At 44.3% G+C, this 24,445-nt stretch overlaps 1 protein-coding gene and 1 long non-coding RNA gene across 2 annotated transcripts in view; both read right to left on the bottom strand.

Moving 5' to 3' along the window:
• Positions 1 to 24,445, bottom strand: part of CACNA2D4 (calcium voltage-gated channel auxiliary subunit alpha2delta 4) — a 531,111-nt gene that overhangs the window by 116,290 nt on the left and 390,376 nt on the right.
• LOC115477757 lies at positions 142 to 23,154 on the bottom strand. The gene is made up of 3 exons (XR_003943372.1): positions 23,102 to 23,154; positions 18,157 to 18,159; positions 142 to 186 (listed from the first exon to the last, which is right to left on the bottom strand). It is a non-coding gene; the product is annotated as an uncharacterized LOC115477757 (long non-coding RNA).

The raw sequence follows: 24,445 nt of genomic DNA, 5'->3' as shown, positions 1-24,445 counted from the left end.
AAACTTTGTTTGGAGCTCTTACTTCTATGTTTGGGCTGGTCACTTGGACTTGGCTTTCTTCCACACTGTGTTTGTTTTTATTATGACTAAGGCACAAAAAGGTGCCCGAACTGACCAGATGACCACCGGAGAGAATCGGAGATGACCTCCCGTTACTCCCCCAGTGGTCACTAACCCCCTCCCACCCTCAAAAAACATCTTTAAAAATATGTCGTGCCAGCCTCTATGCCAGCCTCAGATGTCACACTGAGCTCCATGACAGCAGTATGAAGGTCCCTGGAGCAGTTTTAGTGGGTGAGTGCACTTCAGACAGGCGGACCCAGCCCCATCCCCCCCCCCCCCCCCCCACTACCTGTTTTGTTTGTGGAGGAAACAGCAAACCCTCCAAAACCCACCACATACCCACTATACCCACATTTAGGTGCCCCCCCCCTTCACCCGTAAGGGCTATGGTAGTAGTGTACAGTTGTGGGTAGTGGGTTTTGGGGGGCTCAGCACACAAGGTAAGGGAACAATGTACCTGGGAGCAATTTATGAAGTCCACTGCAGTGCCCCCTAGGGTGCCTGGTTGGTGTCCTTGCATGTCAGGGGGACCAGTGCACTACAAATGCTGGCTCCTCCCATGACCAAATGGCTTGCATTTGGTCGTTTCTGATATGGACGTCTTTGGTTTCGAAAACATTTCCTACACAAGCGCAACCTCACCTGAAGAAACTCATACCAAATCAACCTTCCGTGGGCACATTCTACATGCTACCCAAGATCCACAAACCGGGAAACCCTGGCAGACCAATCATATCAGGTATTGGCACACTCACGGAAGAAATATCTGGATTCGTAGAGGGAATTCTGAAACCTCTCGTACACAAAACTAACAGCTTCATACAAGACACCACAGACTTTCTGAATAAATTGAAAAATATCAAGCAACTACCACCTAACACCCTTCTGGTCACGATGGATGTAGAATCACTATACAGCAACATTCCACATGCGGATGGCATAGCTGCATGTGGAAGACTCCTAAAAAAATCCACACTGAACCATCAATACTCACCAGAAACTATTACAAAATTAATCAAATTCATTTTAACTCACAACTACTTCCACTTTAACAATGATATCTATCTGCAAATAATGGGCACTGCGATGGGCACCAGGACAGCACCCCAATATGCCAACCTTTTTATGGCTGAGCTGGAAGAGACATTTCTGAATACATACCAGATCAAACCTCTAAAATACTACCGGTACATCGATGACATTTTTATGATTTGGACGGAGGGTGAAGAAACTCTGAAACAATTTTATTCTGCCTTCAATACATACCATCCTACAATCAGATTCAAAATTGACTACTCCCCAGAAAAAGTCAATTTTTTGGACACCACGGTCTCAATCAGTGATGGCTGTATACAAACATCTATATACAAGAAACCCACAGACAGATGCAGCTACCTCCACAACTCCAGCTTCCATCCTTCACATACAAAAAGATCCATCATTTACAGCCAAGCCACAAGATACCACCGTATCTGCTCTGACCCAGGGGACAGAGACAGACACCTTAAAAACCTGACTGAATCCTTCAAACAGAAAGGCTACAACCCCAAAATAATCTCCAAGAATATTGCCTCCTGCCTCAAAACACCCAGGGAGAATCTGCTACAGTACAAAAAGAAAAAATCCACAGACAGAATCCCGCTTATAGTGACATACAATCCAGAGCTGGAAAAACTAAGGAAAATCATAAGAGATCTACAACCTATACTCCAGGAGGATGAATTACTGAAAGAGATATTCCCATCCCCACCAGTACTGGCCTTCCGACAGCCACCCAATTTAAAACAAGAGCTAATCAGAAGTAAACTTCCATCACAGACTGAAAAGGAACAGAAGGGCACACTTCCCTGTAATTTATCCAGTTGCAAACTATGCCAAAATATTTCACAGGACCCCAAAGTCATCCACAAAGGAAAGATATTCAACATAAAGGGATCTTTCACTTGCTCATCTTCCAATGTGGTATATATCATTCAGTGTAAAAAATGTAACGAAGGATGCTATATTGGAGAAACAGGCCAGATGCTTAAGACAAGATTCAATTTACATAGACATCATATGAACAATACTGGTGCCAGCAGGGTTCCCACGCCTGTTGGTCAACATTTTACAGGACCAGGACACTGTACCAGTGACTTCACAGTGAGAATCCTGAAAGGTAACTTTAAAACCATACAAGAACGTAAGACCTTTGAAGTCAGAATGATTGAATATTTTAACACCCAACAGAAAGGACTTAACAAGGATCTGGGGTTCCTAGCCCATTATAAACCATAAAGCTGTATGTCTCTGTTGATCACCCTCCCCTCACCTATCCACACCCATCCTGTTAGAATATCAATGATATGCTTTGATGTCCCCATGCATACTTCCTACCCACCCCCCTCCTCCCACCCTGTCAGACTGTCATAGTAATGCTTGAATGTTTTCACTTATATACACTGTCAGCTAGCACATTTGCTTATTTCCGATCTGAGGAAGAAGGGCAACCTTCGAAAGCTAATCAAGAAATGTATTAAGTTATGTCCAATAAAAAAGGTATCATCTTATTTTCTTTTCCATGTTTTATTTTGTTTGATTTCTATTGCAAACCGCTGAAAATCAGAAACGTCCATGTCTAGGGACGTCCATCTCTAAGGACGACCAAATTTAAGGATTTGGACGTCCCTGACAGTATTTATGAAACAAAAGATGGACGTCCATTTTGTTTCAAAAATATGGGTTTCCCCGCCCCTGGATCGGGACGTTTGGCAAGGACGTCCAAATTGAAACGTGGACGTCCCTTTCGAAAATGCCCCTCATGATCTTTATCTGCATTTTTCTCTGTCTATTTGTTTGTAATAATAATAACAATAACAAGGAACTTTAAGGAATTTCTCTCTTTATATCACTAATCCGTATCCAGTAATGGTGTACAAGTCTGACTAGAAAAATTACCTGACTAGAAAATTTTTTCATCTTCAACAATGAAATTGACTCTGAACTGGCTACCTTTGCTGAGGAAGAAGGCCTCAAAGTCAATTCTATAAGCTGACACCTAAATTTATGTGCCAATAGCACATGTATGTTACAGGCTACTAGAACGTGCATGTGTGATTGGCACCAATAATTTAAAGTTATGTACATAAGTGCTAAACATTATTCTGTAACAAGTATGCCTTAGGGGCTAAACAGAAAAATATGAAAATCACTATTTTTGAAACACATTTTAAAGACTGTTTTCTATGCAGTTTGTCTAAATCTCAAGGGGGCGTGCTGGGGGCGGGATATGGGCGTTTCCAAAACTTGGACATTTTTCTGCCATAATAGAACGAAGCAAAAATGTCCAGGGCTAAATGTTAGACAGTTTGGTCTAGATCTGTTTGTCATAACTAAGTCACAAAAAGGTGCCCCAAATGACCAGATGATCACTGCAGGGATTAAGGCATGTCTCTTTCTCCCCCAGTGGTCACTGACTCCCTCCCACCCCCAAAGATTGAAAGAAACAGTACATATCAGCCTCTATGACAGCTTCAGATGTTATGGCAGCAAGTGGGTCCCTGGAGTAGCCTAGTGGTTGGTACAGTGCACTGTAGAGAAGGGGACCCAGGCCCATATCCCACTCTGTTACACTTGTGTTGGAAAGTGTGAGCCCTCAAAAATCCACCAAAAACCTACAGGTGACACCTGCAGACAGAAGGTCTATTGCAGTGGTGCACAGTTGGGTACAGCAGGTTTTTGGTAGGTTTTGGAGGGCTCACCATGCAATCTAAGGGGGTAACAGTGTATCTGGGACCTTTTATGTGAGGTCCTCTGCAGTGCCCCCTAGGGTGCCCCATTGCTGCTCTACTGGGATGTCTGTGTGGCAAGTCTACTAAGAATGCTGGCTCCTCCTACATCCCAATGGCTTGATTCCTTTTGTTTTTCCCTTGGACTGTTTATTTTTTTTATCTGAAAATAGTCCTAAAAGATAGATTCACTAAGCACAAAAATATCTAGCAAATGGCCATTTTTGAAACAAAAAGATAGATGCTTGTCTGGTTTGAACATCGCAATGTTCACCACTCGAGTTTTGGACATTTTCAGCAAAACATCCTAAATCGGACTTAGATGTCATGTCGAAAATGCCCCTCATTGTCACTTAGGGTCAGATTCTATAAATGTTGCTGAAAATACGGCACTGCTAAAATTCAGTGCTCAATGCTGTTCTATAAATGGCACTTTGGGATGAGCTCTCTTTATAGAATAGCACTGAGCATCGAATTTGGCTCTCAACTTTGGGCTTCAGGTCTTATGCCAGCTGAGCCTTGGTATAAATCCTGGCTGACAAATTGGGCGTGCATCCCCACTATTCTGTAACACTCTGCGCATCTCTTGTGAATAACCCAGGTTTGCCCATGCCCTTACCATGCCCCCTTCTGAGTTGCATGTGATCCAATTTAGATACCCATTGTTACAGAATAGCGTGTAGCCAAATCAGTGCCCAAATCATAATTAGTGCCAGTTAAGTGTTTGTTAGACCAATCATTAAATCATTGGAGCCCATTAACTAATCACTTTGGGCACTGATCTGGGATCTGCACCCAAATGTGGGCAACTTTAATAGAATCTGGGGGTTATTGCACAACTGCAAGGGGGCGTACAGATAGGTGGAACATGGGTATGTCCTCGGTGTGTCACTAATTGATGTGAACAACTTATAGATTACTATGAGTTATACATATTGCATGGCGCACCTAGGCACATGAATATACGCCAGCCACTGACATGTCATAAGTCAGCATTGCCTAACGGAACGAAATATCAATAAAACTAAACAAAACCAAACTCCCTACACTGGACTACCTCACAATTCAGACACGTGTAGCGTACTATGCAACACCAGCTGTTGTCCATACCATAAATGAACTTTCTATATTTGACTATCTAACCACCCTTTACTTTATTCTATCATTTATGAACTCTAATGCAATACCACCTTGTAATTTATGCTATCATCAATGAATAATAATGCTACACTGTATAATGTATATGCTATACCAATCTGTATTTCTCAGATCCGGAAGTGGCGACTGTTACTCCAGCATTATGTAAGCCACACTGAGCCTGCAAATAGATGGGAAAATGTGGGATACAAATGCAACAAATAAGTAAATAACTTTCAGTGCATCAAAGTGGCTTTGTGCTAGTATTCTGTAAAGACATATGAATAGACATACCGGGTCAGACCAATGATCCATCGAGCCCAGTCTGTATCTAACAGTGGCAAAGCCAGGTCACAAGTACCTGGCAGAAACCCAAATAGTAGCAACATTCCATGCTACCAATCCCAGGGCAAGCAGTGGCTTCCCTATATGTCTCAATAGCAGACTATGAACTTCCTCCAGGAACTTGTCCAAACCTTTTTTAAACCCAGATACACTAACTGCTGTTACTACACCCTCTGGCAAAAAGTTCCAGAGCTTAACTATTTGTTGAGTGAAAAAATATTTCCTCCTATTTGTTTTAAAAGTATTTCCATGTAACCTCCTTGAGTGTCCCCTAGTGTTTGTACTTTTGGAAAGAGTAAAAAAATCTCTACACCACTCAGGATTTTGTAGACCTCAATCATATCTCCCCTCAGCAGTCTCTTTCCCAGGCTGGAGACACAATCTCGTTAGTCTTTCTTCATATGAGAGAAGTTCCATTCCCTTTATCATTTTGGTTGCTCTTCTTTGAACCGTTTCTAATTTCGCTATATCTTTTTTGAGATACGGTGACCAGAACTGAACGCAATACACAAGATGAGGTAGCACCATGGAGCGATAAAGAGGCATTATAGTATTCTTGGTCTTATTTACCATCCCTTTCCTAATAATTCCTAACATCTTGTTTGCTTTTTTTGGTCGCTGCCGCACACTGGGCAGAAGATTTCAGTGTATTATCTATACACCCAGATCTTTTTCTTGGGTGCTGACCCCCCAAAATTAGGTGTACCTAGAAGCCATTAGTGCTAAGCATGTCCCATTGTGGTACCTACATCTTGGCACCAATTTATATAATTTATTTTTATTTATTTATGACATTTGTATCTCACATTATCCCGAACAAGTTCAGGTTCAATGTGGCTTACATTCAAGAAAAACATCAAAAATATGATACAGTCAGATAATTAATTATAATATTTTAACATATTAGGAATAATTGTGTGTTTGTCATGAAGATAGGCAAGAGTATTGGTTATGTTGAAACATATAACAGAGACAGTAACATTAGTTTATTATATTTTGATAAGATATGTACTTAATAGAAAAGCCTTAAAAATAGAATTGCCTCCTCTGATATAAAGCAATATCTTGGAAAGACACCTATACTGAATGAGAGGGGGAATGACACAAATTCAGTTTTCATGTCCATGCAATTTTAGACATCACAAAACTGAATTTATGCCTCATCTTCTAGCAAGAATGAAAATGTGAAATTATTTGTCAATAAACACTAACATCTTTATCTAGCCCCGTCCCCTTACATGTATACATACTGAATAGAATATTACAGAGACCTGAAACTACACTTTAATGAGTTCTACTGCTAATCATTTCTATAGTGCTACTAGACATACACAGTGCTGTACACATCATATGAAGGTACTTTCTCTGTCCCTAGAGGGCTCACAATCTAGGTGTTTGTACCTGGAACAATGGAGGGTTAGGTGACTTGCCCAAGGTCATAAGGAGCTGTAGTGGGAATCAAACCCTGGTTGCCATGATCAAAGCCTGCTGTACTAACCATTAGGCCACTCCTGCACTGCTAAGCTGCAGTTTGTTTAGGAACTTTGAACCTTCTTCCTTCACTGTGAATGACATCACCTATCTGAAAGGGAAGTGCTTAGCAGACAAAGGTTCTTACAAAAAGAATAATTCAGATCCCCTGGGAAACTGACCATTGTACAGACTAGACATCTATGTCATGTACCTTTGTCAAATAATGCAACATTATTGTTTCATAGAGTGATTTGAGCACTGTTTTATTTTATTTTTTTAAATAAGTTGCACCTTGACACAGGTATTTGGCGAAATTGTGGCCATTAACGGTGTATGTTTGAAATAGAAGTGGAGTCGCACACATTTTAAAGCTAAGTATGCTTGTTTAAACAGTCATGATTGGGGATCCATGTAATTCTGAGAAATGCTGAAACCACTGGAGGTTTAACAAATATTTTTCAGGGATTTTTTATGCCGATGAAGTGATCTTACTTACCCTCATTGATTCTGCCACATAAAATTTCTGTTGAACAGATGTGGAGAGATGAATCTGGGGCTTTCTTTCCCTTGAATGTTTTGTACCCCAGTGAGATTTTTAATAGATGGATAAGACTGCAAGCTGGGTATTTTGAAAGAGTGAAGTAATTTGCAATATTTGAGTCTCTTTCATCCTCTATTACATTGAATATTTTAATTAATATAACATTTACAGCCCATGATGAACAAGGATAGTGACTCATCTGTTTAGGATAACATAAGAACAAAGAAACATACACAAGAACCAACATAATGAAAATGCTAAATAGCAATACTTAAAACATTTATATACCTATGGATACAATGAGAGGAATTATATAAAGTGATGCCTAAAATTAAGAGGTTATTCTATAAAGGAAAGCAGGTACCTATTTTTCCTTATAGAATACTAGTATAACCAAGTACATATGTACATAATGTGGTTAGGCACAATCACTTATACTACCAATAAAGGGTCATGATTAGATGCTGGAGATACATGCATAATGTGCATATGAGTCCTGTCTAGACTCTGGACATGTGTATGTTCACCTGACAAGTACACGCTAGGTAAGAGGCGTGTATATTTACAGAACAGCACATACACGGATTGTGAAGAAACAGTGCGTTTTAAGCCTGTAAAATGTATAGGATATTTTCCTGCCTTAATTAGGACCTGAAGTGTATTTCTCCTATTTGACCAGCAGGTGGTGTTTCTTTGCTGTAAAGCTGTTAAAGAGAAATGAATGTTCTTTCATTAGTTTTAGTAAACAGATAGGAAGTAAGAAGCAGTGTACTTTTGAATTTTGTTGTTCTGGGCTCTGATTAGCCCAGGAGCTTATTTCCTTTAGAGTGTACTGGTTTTGCCTCCAGTCTTAGCCAGGGAGAAAAGAGACAGATCTCTTTACTGAGGATCGGTGAACAGTTATATGTCCTGATCTTCCCAGGTACTTTTTAGAAAGTAAACAAATGTTTAGTTAGTTGTGTAATTGATCCATATTTCAGTTACCTGTTATTGTTTGCTGATTGCACATTTTTTTGTCCACTATTGAAATTCTGACAACAAACATTTTCAGTTTGTTGACTCTGCTTGTCTGGACTGATAAAGGATCCTAGTGGTTAGTGTGTTGGGTCTGTGAGTGCTTTCTGGGAACTGTGGGGCCACTGGGAATGTGGCCTCCAGTAACCTAGAAATCATTAGGGATAATTTGAGAGCAGAAGACTCAACCAGAAGTGGTTCAGACCCAGTCAGTGGGAGGAAGGTGCTAGTATACAGCACAAGCAGCAGGTGCAAGCAGACCTGAGAGTTCTGGGGATAGACCCTCTAAATGGCCGCGGGGTAACCCCAACCCGAGGTGGGTGGCTAGGCATTTTGTGACATGGATTTATATATGCACATATGTGTTTATTTGAAACATTTATGCATGTACTCACTATGTAAATGTTAGCATCTTATTTATATAATTACTCCAAGGGGGCAATTCTAGAAAGTGAATGGCAACATTCAGGTGACAGATATGCAGGTAAATGATCAGAATATCAGCATATATGTGCACAACTGCTAATACAACTATGCACTAGTCTATAAAAAGATACCTAAATGTGATGATACATACTTTGATGGTAAACCTACACGGGGGCGGCAGGGGTGTATTCAGACACCCAATTTTGAGTGGGCCTGAGCCCAATGTGGGTCAATCCTTTTAGTAATAGAAATATGTCCATTGTTTTCACAGGTCTGGATGGCTGGGGAGGGGAGTGGGTTCAGTGGTAGTTACTATAGTACCTGATTCACATGGCCTGTACATTGCCACCTTGGCATAGCAGGGTTGTGGTGAATACTGAAGTTAACAAGGGTGCAATGGTAAACTCTTACATGGCCTATGTGGAGTGGACATTTGTATCATGACACCTTCTCATTTCCTATTATTGTAAGATATAGCTGCTGCCTTGACAAATTGCAGCCACATCCTGCACTCTCGGGAAATCTAGAGTATTTTAGCTGTAGAGATTATGCAACACATGAGTAATGAGTCTCTGCAGTGGCATCCCAAGGGTGGGGCAGTGGGGGCAGTCCGTCCCGAGTGTCAGCAGGTGGGGGGGGGGTGCTCTGCTCCTGCTGCTGCCTCCCACCCAAAGGCCGCTGGTGCCGCAGTCCCCACCTGCCTACCAGCTCTGTGGACAGATAGCCCTCTTCTCTTGCCACCAGCACCCTGCCTTTAAAAAAAATCTGTGAAGCGGTGGCGCAGCACAACGCAGCGCCTCGTGTCTGCTCTTCATGTAAAAGAAGCAAATCCGCTCGTCGGTCATCGGGCCTCCCCTCACTGTGTCCCGCCCACCTCTGATGTAACTTCCTATTTCCGCGAGGGCGGGACACAGTGAGGGAAGGCCCAACTACCGATGAAGTGATTTGCTTCTTTTACACACAGAGCAGATGCGAGGCGCTGCGCTGCCGCTTCACAGATTTTTTTTAAAGGCAGGGTGCTGGGTGGCAGGAGAAGAGGGCTGTCGTCTGTCCACGGAGCTGAGGGTAGGCAGGTGGGGACTGGGTCGGGGAGGGGGGCTCAGATGGGAGAAGGAGCCTGGAGCTGGAACTGGGGTCTGAGAAGGGGGCAGGAGGGAGAATGGGGCCATGCCTGGGGCAGGTGGGAGAATGGGTCTGGGGCTGAAAAGGGGGGCCCTAATACAAGGCATGTGGATGAAGGGGATGGGGATTGGAACTGGTGGGAGAAAAGGGCTGGGGCTGAAACTAGGGGCTGGTGGGATAGTGGGGCTGAAACTGGGGGCTGAAAAGGGGGGCAGGTGGGAGTTGTGGGCTGGGGCTGGAACTAGGGGCAGGTGGGATAATGGGGCTGGAACTGGGGGCAGAGAGAGAGGGGACAGATCCTGGATGGAAGGGGGAGCAAGAGGGAGGCCAGACCCTGGATGGATGGGAGAGGGAGGGCAAATGGTGGATTGAAAGGGAAGAGAAAGGGCAGACAGTGGATGGAAGGGATAGAAAGGGCAGACAGTGGATGGAAGCGGAAGAGAGAGAGGGCAGACAGGGGCAGATGATGGATGGAAGGGGCAGAGATAGAGGGCAGATGTGCATGGAAGGGAGAGAGGGGGCAGACAGTGGATGGAAGGGGCAGGGAGAGAAGGCAGACATTGGATGGAGGGGATAGCAGAGAGGGCAGACACTGGATGGCAGAGAGAGAGAGAGAGAGCGAAGACAGATGCTGGATGGAAGGAAGACAGTGAAAAGAAGATGAGGAAAGCAGAAACTAGAGACAACAAACTGTAAATAAAATATATATATATATTTTTTTTTTGCTTTAGGATAAAGTAGTATTGTAGCTGTGTTAATAAATGCTTATAAACAGAACATGTAAATAAGGTAATCTTTTTATTGGACTAATTTTAATACATTTTGACTAACTTTCAGAGAACAAAACCCCCTTCCTCAGGTCAGGATAGGATGCTGTAATAGCACTATACTGTATTGATCTGAGGAAGGAGGTTTTGGCCTCTGAAAGCTAAATGTATTAGTCAAATAAAATGGTATTATTTTATTTTCTATATTTTTTTTATTTCTATTTGTTAATTTGTAAAGTGGTGATTGGTATTTGTTAGTTTTTTTCAAATTTACATCTGCTGTCTTTATATTTTGCACAGTACTAGGGGACATTTTCTGTTTCTGTGGTGTTGCACTGTATGCAGAGTCTGGCATCTTGGGGGTTCATTTTAATTTTTGTCTAAATAGAAAGTTTATGGTTTCTTATTCTATAGTGGATTAGGGTGTATCTGTGTTTGTGAAAAATACATGGCTTTCAGTTGGCATTGACTGTGCAGGATTGACGATCTGTACTATTCTGTCTGGTTTCATTTTACAAAAGGTGAATTAATGTTCTAGTGCACACTGTAGTGTTTAAGATGCTTTCCTTTTCCTTGTGTGACTCATAGAAATGACTGTTTATGGTATGGTAGAATTGCTCTATAGTACATAAGTATTGCCATACTGGGAAAGACCAAAGGTCCATCAAGCCCAGCATCCTGTTTGCAACAGCTGCCAATCCAGGTTACAAATACCTGGCAAGATCCCAAAAAAGTACAAAACATTCTATACTGCTTATCCCAGAAATAATGGATTTTCCCAAGTCCGTTTAATAATGGTCAATGGACTTTTCCTTTAGGAAGCCATCCAAATCTTTTTTAAACTCCACTAAGCTAACCGCCTTTACCATATTCTCTGGCAACCAATTCCAGAGTTTAATTACACGTTGAGTGAAGAAACTTTTTCTCCGATTTGTTTTAAATTTACTACATTGTAGCTTCATTGCATGCCTCCTAGTCCTAGTATTTTTGGAAAGCTTAAACAGATGCTTCACATCTACTCGTTCCACTCCACTCGTTATTTTATAGACCTCTATCATATCTCCCCTCAGCCGCCTTTTCTCCAAACTGAAGAGCCCTAGCCGCTTTAGCCTTTCCTCATAGGGAAGTCATCCCATCCCCATTTATCATGTTTGTTGCCCTTCTCTGCACCTTTTCTAATTCCACTATATCTTTTTTGAGATGTGGCGACCAGAATTGAACACAATATTCGAGGTGCAGTCGCACCATGGTGCAATACAAAGGCAGCCTGAGTGTTTTGTATTCTCGGTATGCCTAGTACTGGATTTTGGAGGGGGGTGTTAAAAAATGGCCAGCCCCGGGTGTCAACCACCCTAGGTACGCCATCGAGTCTCTGTACCTGGGTGATGGGTATTAGCTGTGAAATACTACCATCATACAGTTTTTAGAAACTGAGGAGCCAAAACTTAAAGGTTCGCTGTAGAGTACTCACTCTAATATAATATTTGAACACAAAAATTACCACGGAAGGATCAAAGTTATGAGCATGCAAATTAATCCACGTTAAAATGGTGGCAGTTATTTGTGGCTCAATGCTAAATGCCAACTTTCCTGTCAGTGCCTGAGTAGTGATTGGCTCAGGCATTGACAGGAAGTTGACATTAAAAAAAGCAAAACAAAACAGATGCCACCGCATGCTTACTCCCAGCCTGCCACCCCCAAAAATATCCCTGTTGTCTAGTGGCACCCATCCTGGCCTGGCACCCCCTTGCCCCCCAATTTAAATAAAAAAAAAAGATTTCCAGGTGGTCTGATGGCCTTCTTCTTTCTCTTCCACCCATCCACACATAAACAAAAAAAAAAAACAACCCTGGTAGCCTAGGGTCTTCTCCCTCCCCCCAGTGCAATAAAAATACTCCCTGGTAGTCTAGTGGCCTCCCTCTATACCTCATGACCCCAACCCAAGGCCCTCCAACTCTGTACCTGGCAGGAGGCAAGAGTGATGCCCAATTGCTCCTGCCTCCGGGTGTTTTCATTTGCAAAATAGTAGTGCCCTACCTCATGCAGTGCATCCTAGGTTGGGGCCTGTCTACCATATAAGGGAGAAGGGGGTAGAGGGAACTGTGAGGAGTGGTTGAAAGAGAGAGGGTGGAGGGAGATGTGAGGGATGGTTGGGAGGGAGTGAATGGAGGGGTTGGAGCAGCCTCTGCCTCCTGCTTTTTATCTTCTTCCTTCTCCTCTGCCCCTCCTCTATCATTTGTGGGGCCGGGGGACAGGCTAGTGACCTCTTCTCCAGAGTGTTCAGAAGCTTGATGTTCAGCTGTGGAAATGAACCAGAATAGCAGCTGTTAGATGGCTGAACCTTGTGGGAAATGCAATCAGAATGGCATCATTGTCTTACCATTTCAGGATAACTGTGCTTGTGGCACCAGCCTGGCCACTTCAGAGAAAGAAACATGAAAGTCTGCTGTGTTTTGAAAATTCACGGGACAGGCATCCCCTGGACACTCAGGATGGCTTCACAAAGATGTTTTTGGAGACACCTTAGGGTTTGGGGTTTTGGGATAGGGGTGGGTGTGGTGCAGCTGTACAATGTTAACAGTGGCTGTGGACAGCGTGGGCAGATGGGAAAACTTTTCCCCACCCCAAATCGGCCCTAAACCAGCCCAAAACCCACCCAAAGTCAAACCCCGCCTCCAACATCACCGCCCCCGCCCCCAACATCACCGACCCTGCCCCTGACGGCACCTCTGACGTCGTTAGCCCCGCCCCTGACGTCACCTCTGATGTCATTAACCCCGCCCCTGATGTCAACCCTACCCCGGAAAAGCTTCTATTGGACCAAATTGGACCAATAGAAGCCCTGGAAAAGCTTCTATTGGACCAAATTGGACCAATAGAAGCCCCCGAAAAAAGCGTAAACCCCGCACAGCTGCAACGAAAAAGAAGCCCAATTTCCCGCAGCCTTCAAAAATTTCCAGCATCCTGGCTGAAAAACCAGCCCAATTGGGTGGGAAACCCACCCATCTGGTTTCCATCTGGCAACACTGGCTGTGGAGCCTACCTTACACAAATGGTGAGCTGCTTGGATAAGAAGATGGTCTTTCCACAATATTTGCTGGGTGGTAGCACTAGTAATTTGAAAAAAGGGCTTGTCATGGAATGGGGTTGGGCAAAGTGACCGTGGCTTTCTCAGGATATTACCAAACACACCTTCAGAGACAGCAGTGCATTAAGGTGAGGTAGGGCATTGGATATGTGGTCCCATCAAATAATCAATAATACAAACCCCAAAACTGGAGTGGTAAATCTTAATCTATATCTTTAAAAACCAATCCAAGGCCCTAGGTAAGAAAAAGAACACATGCAACAGTGCATGCTGATCACTAGATGCTCTACTGCATATAAGCATTTACTTGTGTTACAGTATATGCACCTAGTCTGTAAAGGTTGCACCTGCCTGTGTTCCCTTTATAGCAGTGTTCTTCAATGAAAGGCCCAGGTGAATCTCAGAGATCTGTGGGGTGGCCCCCCACTGTCTTTCTGTTTTTATTTTCCTGCTACTCTGTCTCTCTACTCAGGTTCAGGACAGAAAGGGGAAAATGGATGGGGGTGGGGGAGAGCCATATGCTTGAAGCACAAGGCATTTCTCAATACACAAAAGATAATGCATTTAGAAATGCTCACAACCTTGAGGATACCCCCCCAATGAAGTTTGAAGGTGGGCTGGTGGGGATGGATGTCATTGACACACCCTGGTCAGCAGTGTCATGACCCCGCATGGGAATATATTTGGCTGCTCTCCTTCAGCTCTTTAGAAACCAAAGTGGTCCCAGCTTAAAAATGAAGACCACTGCTTTATAGAATACATTCAAACATTTTAATACTGTCATTTTGGCAGGCCCCCATTAAAGTGAATGCCCTTTATAGATTTGCCATTTTAGGTTTTCAGGTTGTCTATTCCAGCACCCTAGTGAGAGTGGGAGAAGTGCCAGGCAATATATGGTTCTGTATCTTTTACACTGCATTTCCATATATTAGGCATATTGTAATATACGTTGGATTATGACGTGTCTCAGAAAAATTTGCGAGACTAGGAAACTGACATTAAGTTATATTATATGCTTCTAGGAAGACTTCCAAACTTATCCTGGGGATCCCACAGCCAGCTGGGTTTCAGGATATCCACAGTGAATTTGTATGACACAGATCTGCATGTATTGGCTTCACTATATACAAAATTATCTCATGCATATCCTGGCTGTGGCATCCCCAGGAAAGATTTGGGAAGCCTTATCTTATAGTGATTTTCTAGTGACATATGCTACATAAGAAAATCCTTGAGGAAGCATTACTGATATTCCTTGTGTATTTTCAGTAACACCCTTGGCCCTCAAATCCCACGGCTCCTTTGGCAATTCCAGCCTTGAAACATAACCCAAAGGGATTTAAACTTCTTTTTTTTTTTTTTCCGCTCCCTACATTCTCCCCTAGGCTGATGGTTACACTGAGATTAGGAAAGGTTAGAAAGTGGCAGTTTTGTTTTCAGGGCTCTCCCTCATAACCTGCTCAAATGAAAGGCTTCTATTTGAAAGGACCCAGGCGGTTTCCTTTATGGCATTCTTCTTCACCCCCCTCCCTCTTTCTTTTTCCTGTATGTACTCCAAGTATTGCCTTGATCAACAGCAAAAACAGTTCTTTTCTATTCCTTCGAGGCACGCTGACACTAATTAAAATCCTTCAGGTTCCTTCCTTTGGAAATTTGGGCGTTTCAGAGTGGATTCTGCCCGCCTGCCTGATTTCTCTTTGGAGCGTGTGCTGCTGTCATCACAGATGCATCCCCAGCTGTCACTTGCTAGCGCGATTTCTCTTCCCCCGTTTTCTGCCTCTTTCTCCTGGTTTATTATTTGCAGTCACTGCTCCCCAATCTCCCATCGTCTGGTCGCTTCACCCTACATTACCAGTTGCTTCCAGGAATCCTGAAGGGGAGCTCATGCCCATTAGACATCAAGGACAAAGGGAGGGAGGGGAGACCTGTCCTGCTGCCAGCAATTTAAACTGGATTGTTCTGCAGATCGGAGGAGGGATTGATAGAAGAGGACCCTGCACACTCTACAGTGGGTCCCTCCCCCCTGGGAGAACAGTAAGTAGAGAATGTGAGTGACTCTCTTTCTGGCTGGGTATGGCTGATACTGGGTTTTGATCAGTTTCAGTACCTTTCTAATGGCAGAGTACCTATTCGTACAAGGGGGACAAGGTAGTACTGGCATACATTAATGCCAAGCTACAGAATACCAGTCCCACTAGCAAATAGGGAGTGGGTTTGAGGGGGGGGGGGGGGTAAGAGGCAAAAATCCATTTTTTTCCAGTGGGCACTCAAGCTACTAGAGATGGAGTGATGCTGTAAGAAACATCCACACCTGCAGAGAAATATTATCAAGGGCATTGACGGGGGCAGTGCTACAGGGTCAGTTTGCCAGCACAGGATTCTAGAGCTATTTCCATCCTGAATCCTCCTCCCCCCCCCCCCCCATTCCACCTCCTACCCATCATGCTGCAAATACAGGTAGGAATCTTAAAGGAAAGCTTGGAGCTGAACTGTATTTAGAGAAATGTGGGCATGACCGAATAAGGCTAGGGCTGTCCTTAGGGGGATGAATTGGTGCAAATGCACAGTGGGGGCTACACACCCCCATGATACATGTTCCGCCCCCTGCTGAGCAGCCCAAACTTATTTCACTGTCCTTTTCACCGGTGGGCTTGGCGTTAAGAGTGGCACAGAGAGGCCCCCCCTCCCTCTCGATCTCAAAGAGTAGAGATCCTTCATTAGCAGATTCATCCTCGGTCTCAAACTCCTCTGAGTCCAGGTGTGCGGATGTTATAATGCCGTTGTATCGCTCCATGGTGCGACCGCACCTGGAGTATTGTGTTCAGTACTGGTCTCTGTATCTCAAAAAAGATATAGTAGAATTGGAAAAGGTACAGCGAAGGGCGACGAAAATGATAGTGGGGATGGGACGACTTTCCTATGAAGAGAGGCTGAGAAGGCTAGGGCTTTTCAGCTTGGAGAAGAGACGGCTGAGGGGAGATATGATAGAAGTGTATAAAATAATGAGTGGAATGGATCGGGTGGATGTGAAGCGACTGTTCACGCTATCCAAAAATACTAGGACTAGAGGGCATGAGTTGAAGCTACAGTGTGGTAAATTTAAAACGAATCGGAGAAAATTTTTCTTCACCCAACGTGTAATTAGACTCTGGAATTCGTTGCCGGAGAACGTGGTACGGGCGGTTAGCTTGACGGAGTTTAAAAAGGGGTCAGATAGATTCCTAAAGGACAAGTCCATAGACCGCTATTAAATGGACTTGGAAAAATTCCGCATTTTTAGGTATAACTTGTCTGGAATGTTTTTACGTTTGGGGAGCGTGCCAGGTGCCCTTGACCTGGATTGGCCACTGTCGGTGACAGGATGCTGGGCTAGATGGACCTTTGGTCTTTCCCAGTATGGCACTACTTATGTACTTATGTACTTATGTACTTATGAGGTTAGTCCTGGATATGGCATAGTCCTTGTTAAATATAGATTTAGAAACCACTTTTTAAGAATCTCTTTATGTAAGAAAAAAATCAAAAGACAGCAAGTCATGAGTAGCCTCGCAACACTACTAAAGCTTTAGAACTTTGTAAGACTATAGTTGTATATGTGAAAGCTTGAATTTATCCTAAGTCCACAAAAATCTTTTCACTAAATAACTGTGAAGATTCTTGCTGCTTGAAGCAATAGACCCAGGGATGCACAAGCAAAGGCAAGCATCAGTAAGCATGGTTAAAATTTATGTCTGTGCATCACTGCTGCCATGTACAATATTATAATAGAGGGATCACGTGATTAGCTGCTGGGTTTCCCACTGTGTTTGTTTCTCATGTCAGGAAACTGGGCTAACACGGATGAATATTAGGGTCTCATTTTTAAAACATCTGCAATCCAAGTCTGGGTGAGGCACACGTACACACATAGACAAGACCCATATTCATGCTATGAGTAAATACATTGCCCTCTAAACAAGATATGCTAGAGGTTTGGAGTGGACTGACTATGGAAGGTATTTTCAGCATTCAGCCCTCCCACCTTGATGTACCAGTGAAAGAATGAAAAAGGCACTAAACTGTATACAATCAATGCGTTACAAATAAAAAAAAACAATATGGGGTCAGCTTCATGGCTGTGCTGCAAGCTGCCATGTACAGGTTCCTGATTTGATTTCATAGTACCATATTAAATGCTGGCAGATAAAGATTAGCACGGCCCATCTAGTTTGCCCGGTAAGGGTAACTGTCGCTTCATGCAGGGTACACCCCTGCTGCTCCACATGCAGGTTACCCCCTCCTTTGTTTTTAGGGTTGTACATGCCGTTCTGTGCAAGTTACCCTCTCCTTTGTTTTTATGGTTGTGCCTGTCGCTCCGTGTAGGTTACCCCTCCATTGCTTTTAGGGTTGTACCTGTCGCTCCTTGCAGGTTACCCTCTTCTATGTTTTTAGGGTTGTACCTGTCGCTCTGTACCCCCTCCTTTGTTTTTAGGGTTGTAGCTGCTGCTCCTTGCAGGTTACCCCCCTCCTTTGTTTTTAAAGCTGTACCCGTCTCTCCGTGCAGGTTACCCTCAGCTTTGGTTTTATGGTTGCACCTGCCACTCCATGTAGGTTACCCTCCCCCATGCTTTCTGAAGTGTGAAAGTCATTTAAGTTTTGCTTTTACTGAAAATCCTCTATTACAGTGATCTTCATATTTTTCTAGTACAGAGGCCATGTTGGTAAAAAAAAAAAAAAAAAAACCCCAAACAAACCAGCTTGAGAGCCAGCATGGTTGCTGGACAAAGCAGATGGCACACTAGGTGGGGGTGGGGGGGGGGGGGGGGGAAGATTCCTCCTTCAATGATATAGCAGTCATGAGGGTTTCCTCTTCTGATAAAGTTGGTTGGCTGCTCAGCTGCATTAGAAGCAATTTGTGTAGCTAAAATGAAGTCTCCCCTCCATATATTTTCTCTTTTCCCACCAGCTAAGGAATCTTGAATTTTAATTTTGGAAGTGGGATGGGGGTTGGGTGGAAGGAAGGGAAACCAATGGGAACCTGAGAATATTCCCCCCCCCCCCCCAAAAAAAAAAAAATAATAATAATTTTTGGCTACAGCACTGGTAAGGAAACATTTCTCTTGTCATTTGCAATTCCTGTTAAAATATCAGCTGAAATAAGCTAATGTGGTTCTTCCACAGAGTGAAGATATATTCCAATTAACTTTTGACCACTAACAGATACAAAATAAATGAGATTTTTCATTTGCTTGGAAAACAGATGCATATTAATACAGCCTACTTATAACAAAGAAGTTGAAAATTCCATTTTACCGTGTGCTCAAGTCTGCAATGCTTAAAGTTCTTCACTAAACATAGAGGGGCATAATTGAACGCGAAAGCCCATCTCCATGGGTGACTATCTCCGAGGACGAGTACGCGAAGGGGTGGGACAGACCGTATTTTCGAAAAAGATGGGCATCCATCTTTTGTTTCGATAATACTACTACTACTACTTAGCATTTCTATAGCGCTGCCAGGGTTATGCAGCGCTGTACAAGTTTAACATGGGAAAGGACTGACCCTGCTCAAAAGAGCTTACAATCTAAAGGTTACAAACTATGTAGTCAGTGTAGGTATCATGAGTGGGGAAGGTGGTTATGCGCCAAAAGCAAGGGAGAAGAGATGGGCTTTGAGTAAGGACTTGAAGAATACGGCTGGTGCCGGGCAAATGCATCGGATTTGGGCGAATTTGAGATGGGCGGTATCGGTTTTCAGCGATAATGGAAACCGAAGCCGCCCAGCTCAAAACCGAACACATCCAAAGCATTTGGTCGTGGGAGGGGCCAGGATTCATAGTGCACTGGTCCCCCTCACATGCCAGGACACCAACCGGGCACCCTAGGGGGCAATTGTAAACAGTGAAAAAAACAGTAAAATACCTCCCAAGTCCATAGCTCCCTTCCCTTGGGTGCTGAGCCCCCCAGATCCCCCCCAAAACCCACTCCCCACAACTCTACACCAGTACCATAGCACTTATGGGTGAAGGGGGGCACCTACATGTGGGTACGGTGGGTTTTGGGGGCGGTTTGGAGGGCTCACATTTACCACCACAAGCGTAACAGGTGGGGGGGGGGGGGGCTGGCTCCACCTGCCTGAAGTGCAGTGCACCCACTAACAACTGCTCCAGGGACCTGCATACTGCTGTGATGGAGCTGGGTATGACATTTGAGGCTGGCATACAGGCTGGAAAAAAAAAGTTTTTAAAGTTCCTTTTTTTTGGTGGAAGGAGGTTAGTGACCACTGGGGGAGTCAGGGGAGGTCATCCCCGATTCCCTCTGGTGGTCATCTGGGTAGTTGGGGCACTTTTTGGGGACTTGTTCGTGAAAAAAAAGGGTCCAAAAAAGCGGCACAAATTCTCGCTTCTGCTGCCCTTCTTTTTTCCATTATTGCCCGAGCGCGCCCATCTCTCCTCGGCCGATAAACACGCCCCAGTCCCGCCTTCACCACACCTCCGACACGATCCATCAACTTTGTTTGTTCCCGTGACAGACTGCAGTTGGAGGCGCCCAAAATCGGCTTTCGATTATACCGATTTTGGTCCCCCTGACATGCCAGGACACCAACCGGGCACCCTAGGGGGAACTGCAGTGGACTTCAAAAATTGCTTCCAGGTGCATAGCTCCCTTACCTTGGGTGCTGAGACCCCCAAATCCCCCCAAATCCCCCCTCAAAACCCACAACTCTACACCACTACCATAGCCCTAAGGTGTGAAGGGGGGCACCTACATATGGGTACAGTGGGTTTGGAGGGGGGTTTGGAGGGCTCCCATTTACCACCACAAGTGTAACAGGTAGGGGGGCGGATGGGCCTGGGTCCACTTGCCTGAAGTGCACTGCACCCACAAAAAACTGCTCCAGGGACCTGCATACTGCTGTCAGGGAGCTGGGTATGACATTTCAGGCTGGCATAGAGACTGGCAAAAACATTTTTTTTTTTGGGTGGGAGGGGGTTGGTGACCACTGGGGGAGTAAGGGAAGGTGATCCCCGATTCCCTCCGGTGGTCATCTGGTTAATTGGACACTTTTTTGAGGCTTGGTCCTAAAAATAAATGGACCAAGTGAAGCCGGCCAAATGCTTGTCCGAGCCGGCCTTCTTTTTTCCATTATCGTCCAAAGCTGGCCATGTCTTAACCATGCCCCATCCCGCCTTCCATACCCTGCCAACACACCCCCTTGAACTTTGGCCGGCTCTGCGACGGGAAGCAGTTGGAGCTGGCCAAAATCGGCTTTCGATTATACCGATTTGGTCAGGTTTAGGAGATGGCCGGCCATCTCCCGATTTGTGTCGGAAGATGGCCAGCGATCTCCTTCGAAAATAAGCAGGATAGTAACATAGTAGATGACGACAGAGAAAGACCTGCATGGTCCATCCAGTCTGCCCAACAAGATAAACTCATATGTGCTACTTTTTGTGTATACCTGACCTTGATTTGTATCTGCCAGTTTCACAGCACAGACCATAAAAATCTGCCCAGCATTAGCCCTGCCTCCCAACCACTAGCCCCGCCTCCCACCACCAGCTCTGCCACCCAATCTGCGCTAAGCTTGATACCACTGGGAAGCTAGGGTCCATTGAGCTGATCTCATGTGCAGGCGTGCCATGAGAGTCACATGAACTGTGGAGGCCATGTGCCCCAGAAGTCTCAACATCTGCCGAGCCGTGATCTGTTGAAACGTTCGAATTATGGACACCAGGTACAGGAGGTTGTCCTCCCTTGCCTCAGGAAGATAAGCTCTAGCTGTCTTTTTGTTCAACAGAGCTCCAATGAATTCCAACTTTTGAACTGGGGTGAGATGGGACTTGGGAGTAATTGATCATGAACCCTAGTAGTTCTAGCACCTGAATAGTCATTCGCATGGACTGTAGAGCGCCTGCCTTTGAGGTGCTCTTCACCAGCCAATCATCGAGATAAGGGAACACATGCACTCCCAGTCTGCGTAGCGACGCTGTGACTACCGCTAAGCACTTTGTGAACACTCTGGGCGCAGACGCCAGACCAAAGGGCAGTACACAGTACTGAAAGTGCTGAGTTCCCAGCCGAAGGGAGTATCGAAATGTGTGTATAAGCATCCTTTGTCCAGACAGCATAGCCAATCGTTTTCTTGAATCAGGGGAAGAAGGGTGCCCAAGGAAACCATCCTGAAATTTTCTCAGGGAAGAAATTTGTTCAGGGCCCTCAGGTCTAGGATGGGACGCATCCCCCATCTTTTTCTGCACAAGGAAGTACCTAGAATAGAATCCCAGCCCTTCTTCCCCTGGTGGAACGGGTTCGACCGCTTGGGCCTTCAGAAGGGTGGAGAGTTCCTCTGCAAGTACCTGTTTGTGCTGGGAACTGTAAGAATGAGCTTCCGGTGGGCAATTTGGAGGTTTGGATTCCAGATTGAGGGTGTATCCTGACTGGACTATTTGAAGGACCCACCGGTCAGAGGTTATGAGAGGCCACCTTTGGTGAAAAAATATCAACCTCCCTCCAACCAGCAAGTTGTCTGGTACGGACACTTTTACAGAGGCTATGATTAACTGGAGCCAGTCAAAAGCCCGTTCCCTGCTTTTGCTGGGGAGCCTTAGATGCACGCTGTTGACGAGAACGACCCACATGTGAGAACAAGCAGCCTGCTTGTCTTCGGAGAAGACACTATTTACACATCTGTGTTGTCACATACGTACAAAAAGGATTTTATAAAATTAATTATCCCAGAGGATTCAAGATAATAAGATATTTGCAATACCCATTCCCTTGGATTTGAGACAATCTGGAAGAGATCAAGTTATTGAACTGAACAAATAATTTTGATTTGCCCTACAAAATGGGTCCATATTGATGGACGATGGGGGCGTGTTTTGGATGGGACATAGGTGGCACCGAAAGATAGACTTTTCTACAATAATGGAACAAAGCGAAAATGTCTAGGGTAAAAATTAATATGTTTTTGGGTAGACTTGTTTCAATCACAACTAAGGGCCGCAGCTCCTTGTGACTCCTTGCGAGTCACTTAACCCTCCATTGCCCCAGGTATAAATAAGTACCTGTATTGTAAACTGCTTTAAATGTAGCTGCAAAAAAAAAACACAGAAAGGTGGTAAAATCAAGTCCCATTCCATTTCCACCTTTCCCTTTTATCAAGCTGCGCTAGTGGTTCCTGGGCGGTAATGCCAATGGTGCCCATTCAAAGTGAATGGGCTTTGTTGGTATTATTGCACAAGGAACTGCTAGCGTGGCTTGATAAAAGTGGTCCCAAGTGACCAAAAAATGCCCTACATGATCACTGGAGAGATTAAGGGATAAAGCCCCTTACTCCCCCCCCCCACTCCCCGTGGTCACTGACCCCCTCCCACCCCCCCAAAGCAGTGAAAGACACAGTACATATCAGTCTCTAAGACAGCTTCAGATGTTATGGACAGTCCTATTAGGGCAGCAAGCATATCCTGGTGTAGCCTGTGGTCCATGCAATGGACTATAGAGGTCCATATCCCACTCTAACTGGTACACTTGTGGTGGAAAGTGTGAGGCCTCCAAAACCCACCAAAGACTTACTGTACCTACATATAGTTGATACTTGCAGGCAAAAAGGGCTATTGTAGAGGTATATGGTTAGGTACAGTAGGTTTTTGGTGGGTTTTGGAGGGCTCACCATATAATATAAGGTGGTAATGGTGAGATGTGTACCTGGGACCTTTTATGTGAAGTCTACTGCTCTGCTGGGATGTCTGTGTGACCAGTCTACTAAGAATGCCAGCCCCTCCCATACATCCCAGTGGTTTGTTCTTGTGTGTTTTTCCCTTGGACTTTTTTTTTTTTCTGAAAATGGTCTTAAAAGATAGATGTACTGAGCACAAAAACATCTAGCAAATGGCCATTTTTGAAACAAAAAGTTTAACATTTTTCTGGTTTGAAAATGGCCATGTTCACTACTGGATTTTTGCATGTTTTTCACTAAATGTCCAAACTCTGGTTTAGACATATCGAAAATGCCCCTCATAATGTTCCATGTGAGTGGCTTGTATCCCCTACATGTGCAAAGACCACTGAGTTTGTCTCATCTTGGGACATGCCAAAATTGCACTGTTGAAGCCAGTTGGCCCAATATCTTCAACATGTTCCATGCTGTTATCTGCTGATTCTTTTGGATTTCCACTGTTGGCACTAGATTGGTGATTCTTTGTTGCAGTAAGAAGGTTTTCATTCAAATTGTGTCTAGCAGAGCTCCAATAAACCCAATTGTATTGATAGATTTTGCTGAAACTTGAAGCACCCGGATGATTACACATAGTAATTCTTCTGCCTCTTCCCATGATGTGCTCTTGATCAGCCAATCATCCAAATGGGGAAACTAGTGCATCCCCAGTCTGCGTAGAGATATGCTGCTATGATCACAAGACATTTTGTGAATACCTGAGATGCTGACATCTCAGGTATTGGGCAGAAAGGTTGTGCGGAATGGATGGACAGCTGGGCAGACTGGATGGACCGTACAGGTCTTTCTCTTCCGTCATCTACTATGTTACTATGACATGAGGTCAAAAGGCAGTATGTGGTAGTGGTGTTTCTCTATGATGAATCTGAGATACTTCCTGTGACTGTGATGTATCTCTATATGAGTGTAAGCATCCTTTAAGGCCATAGAATATAACCAGTCTCCCTTTCGGAGTAAGGGAATTAGGGGCCTTGGGAAGTCATCC

The sequence above is a fragment of the Microcaecilia unicolor genome, chromosome 9, assembly GCF_901765095.1.
Source record: "Microcaecilia unicolor chromosome 9, aMicUni1.1, whole genome shotgun sequence".
Classification (NCBI taxonomy): Eukaryota; Metazoa; Chordata; class Amphibia; order Gymnophiona; family Siphonopidae; genus Microcaecilia; species Microcaecilia unicolor.
Note: the sequence above shows the minus strand (reverse complement) of the source record. Positions and strands in the feature narration are given on the sequence as shown.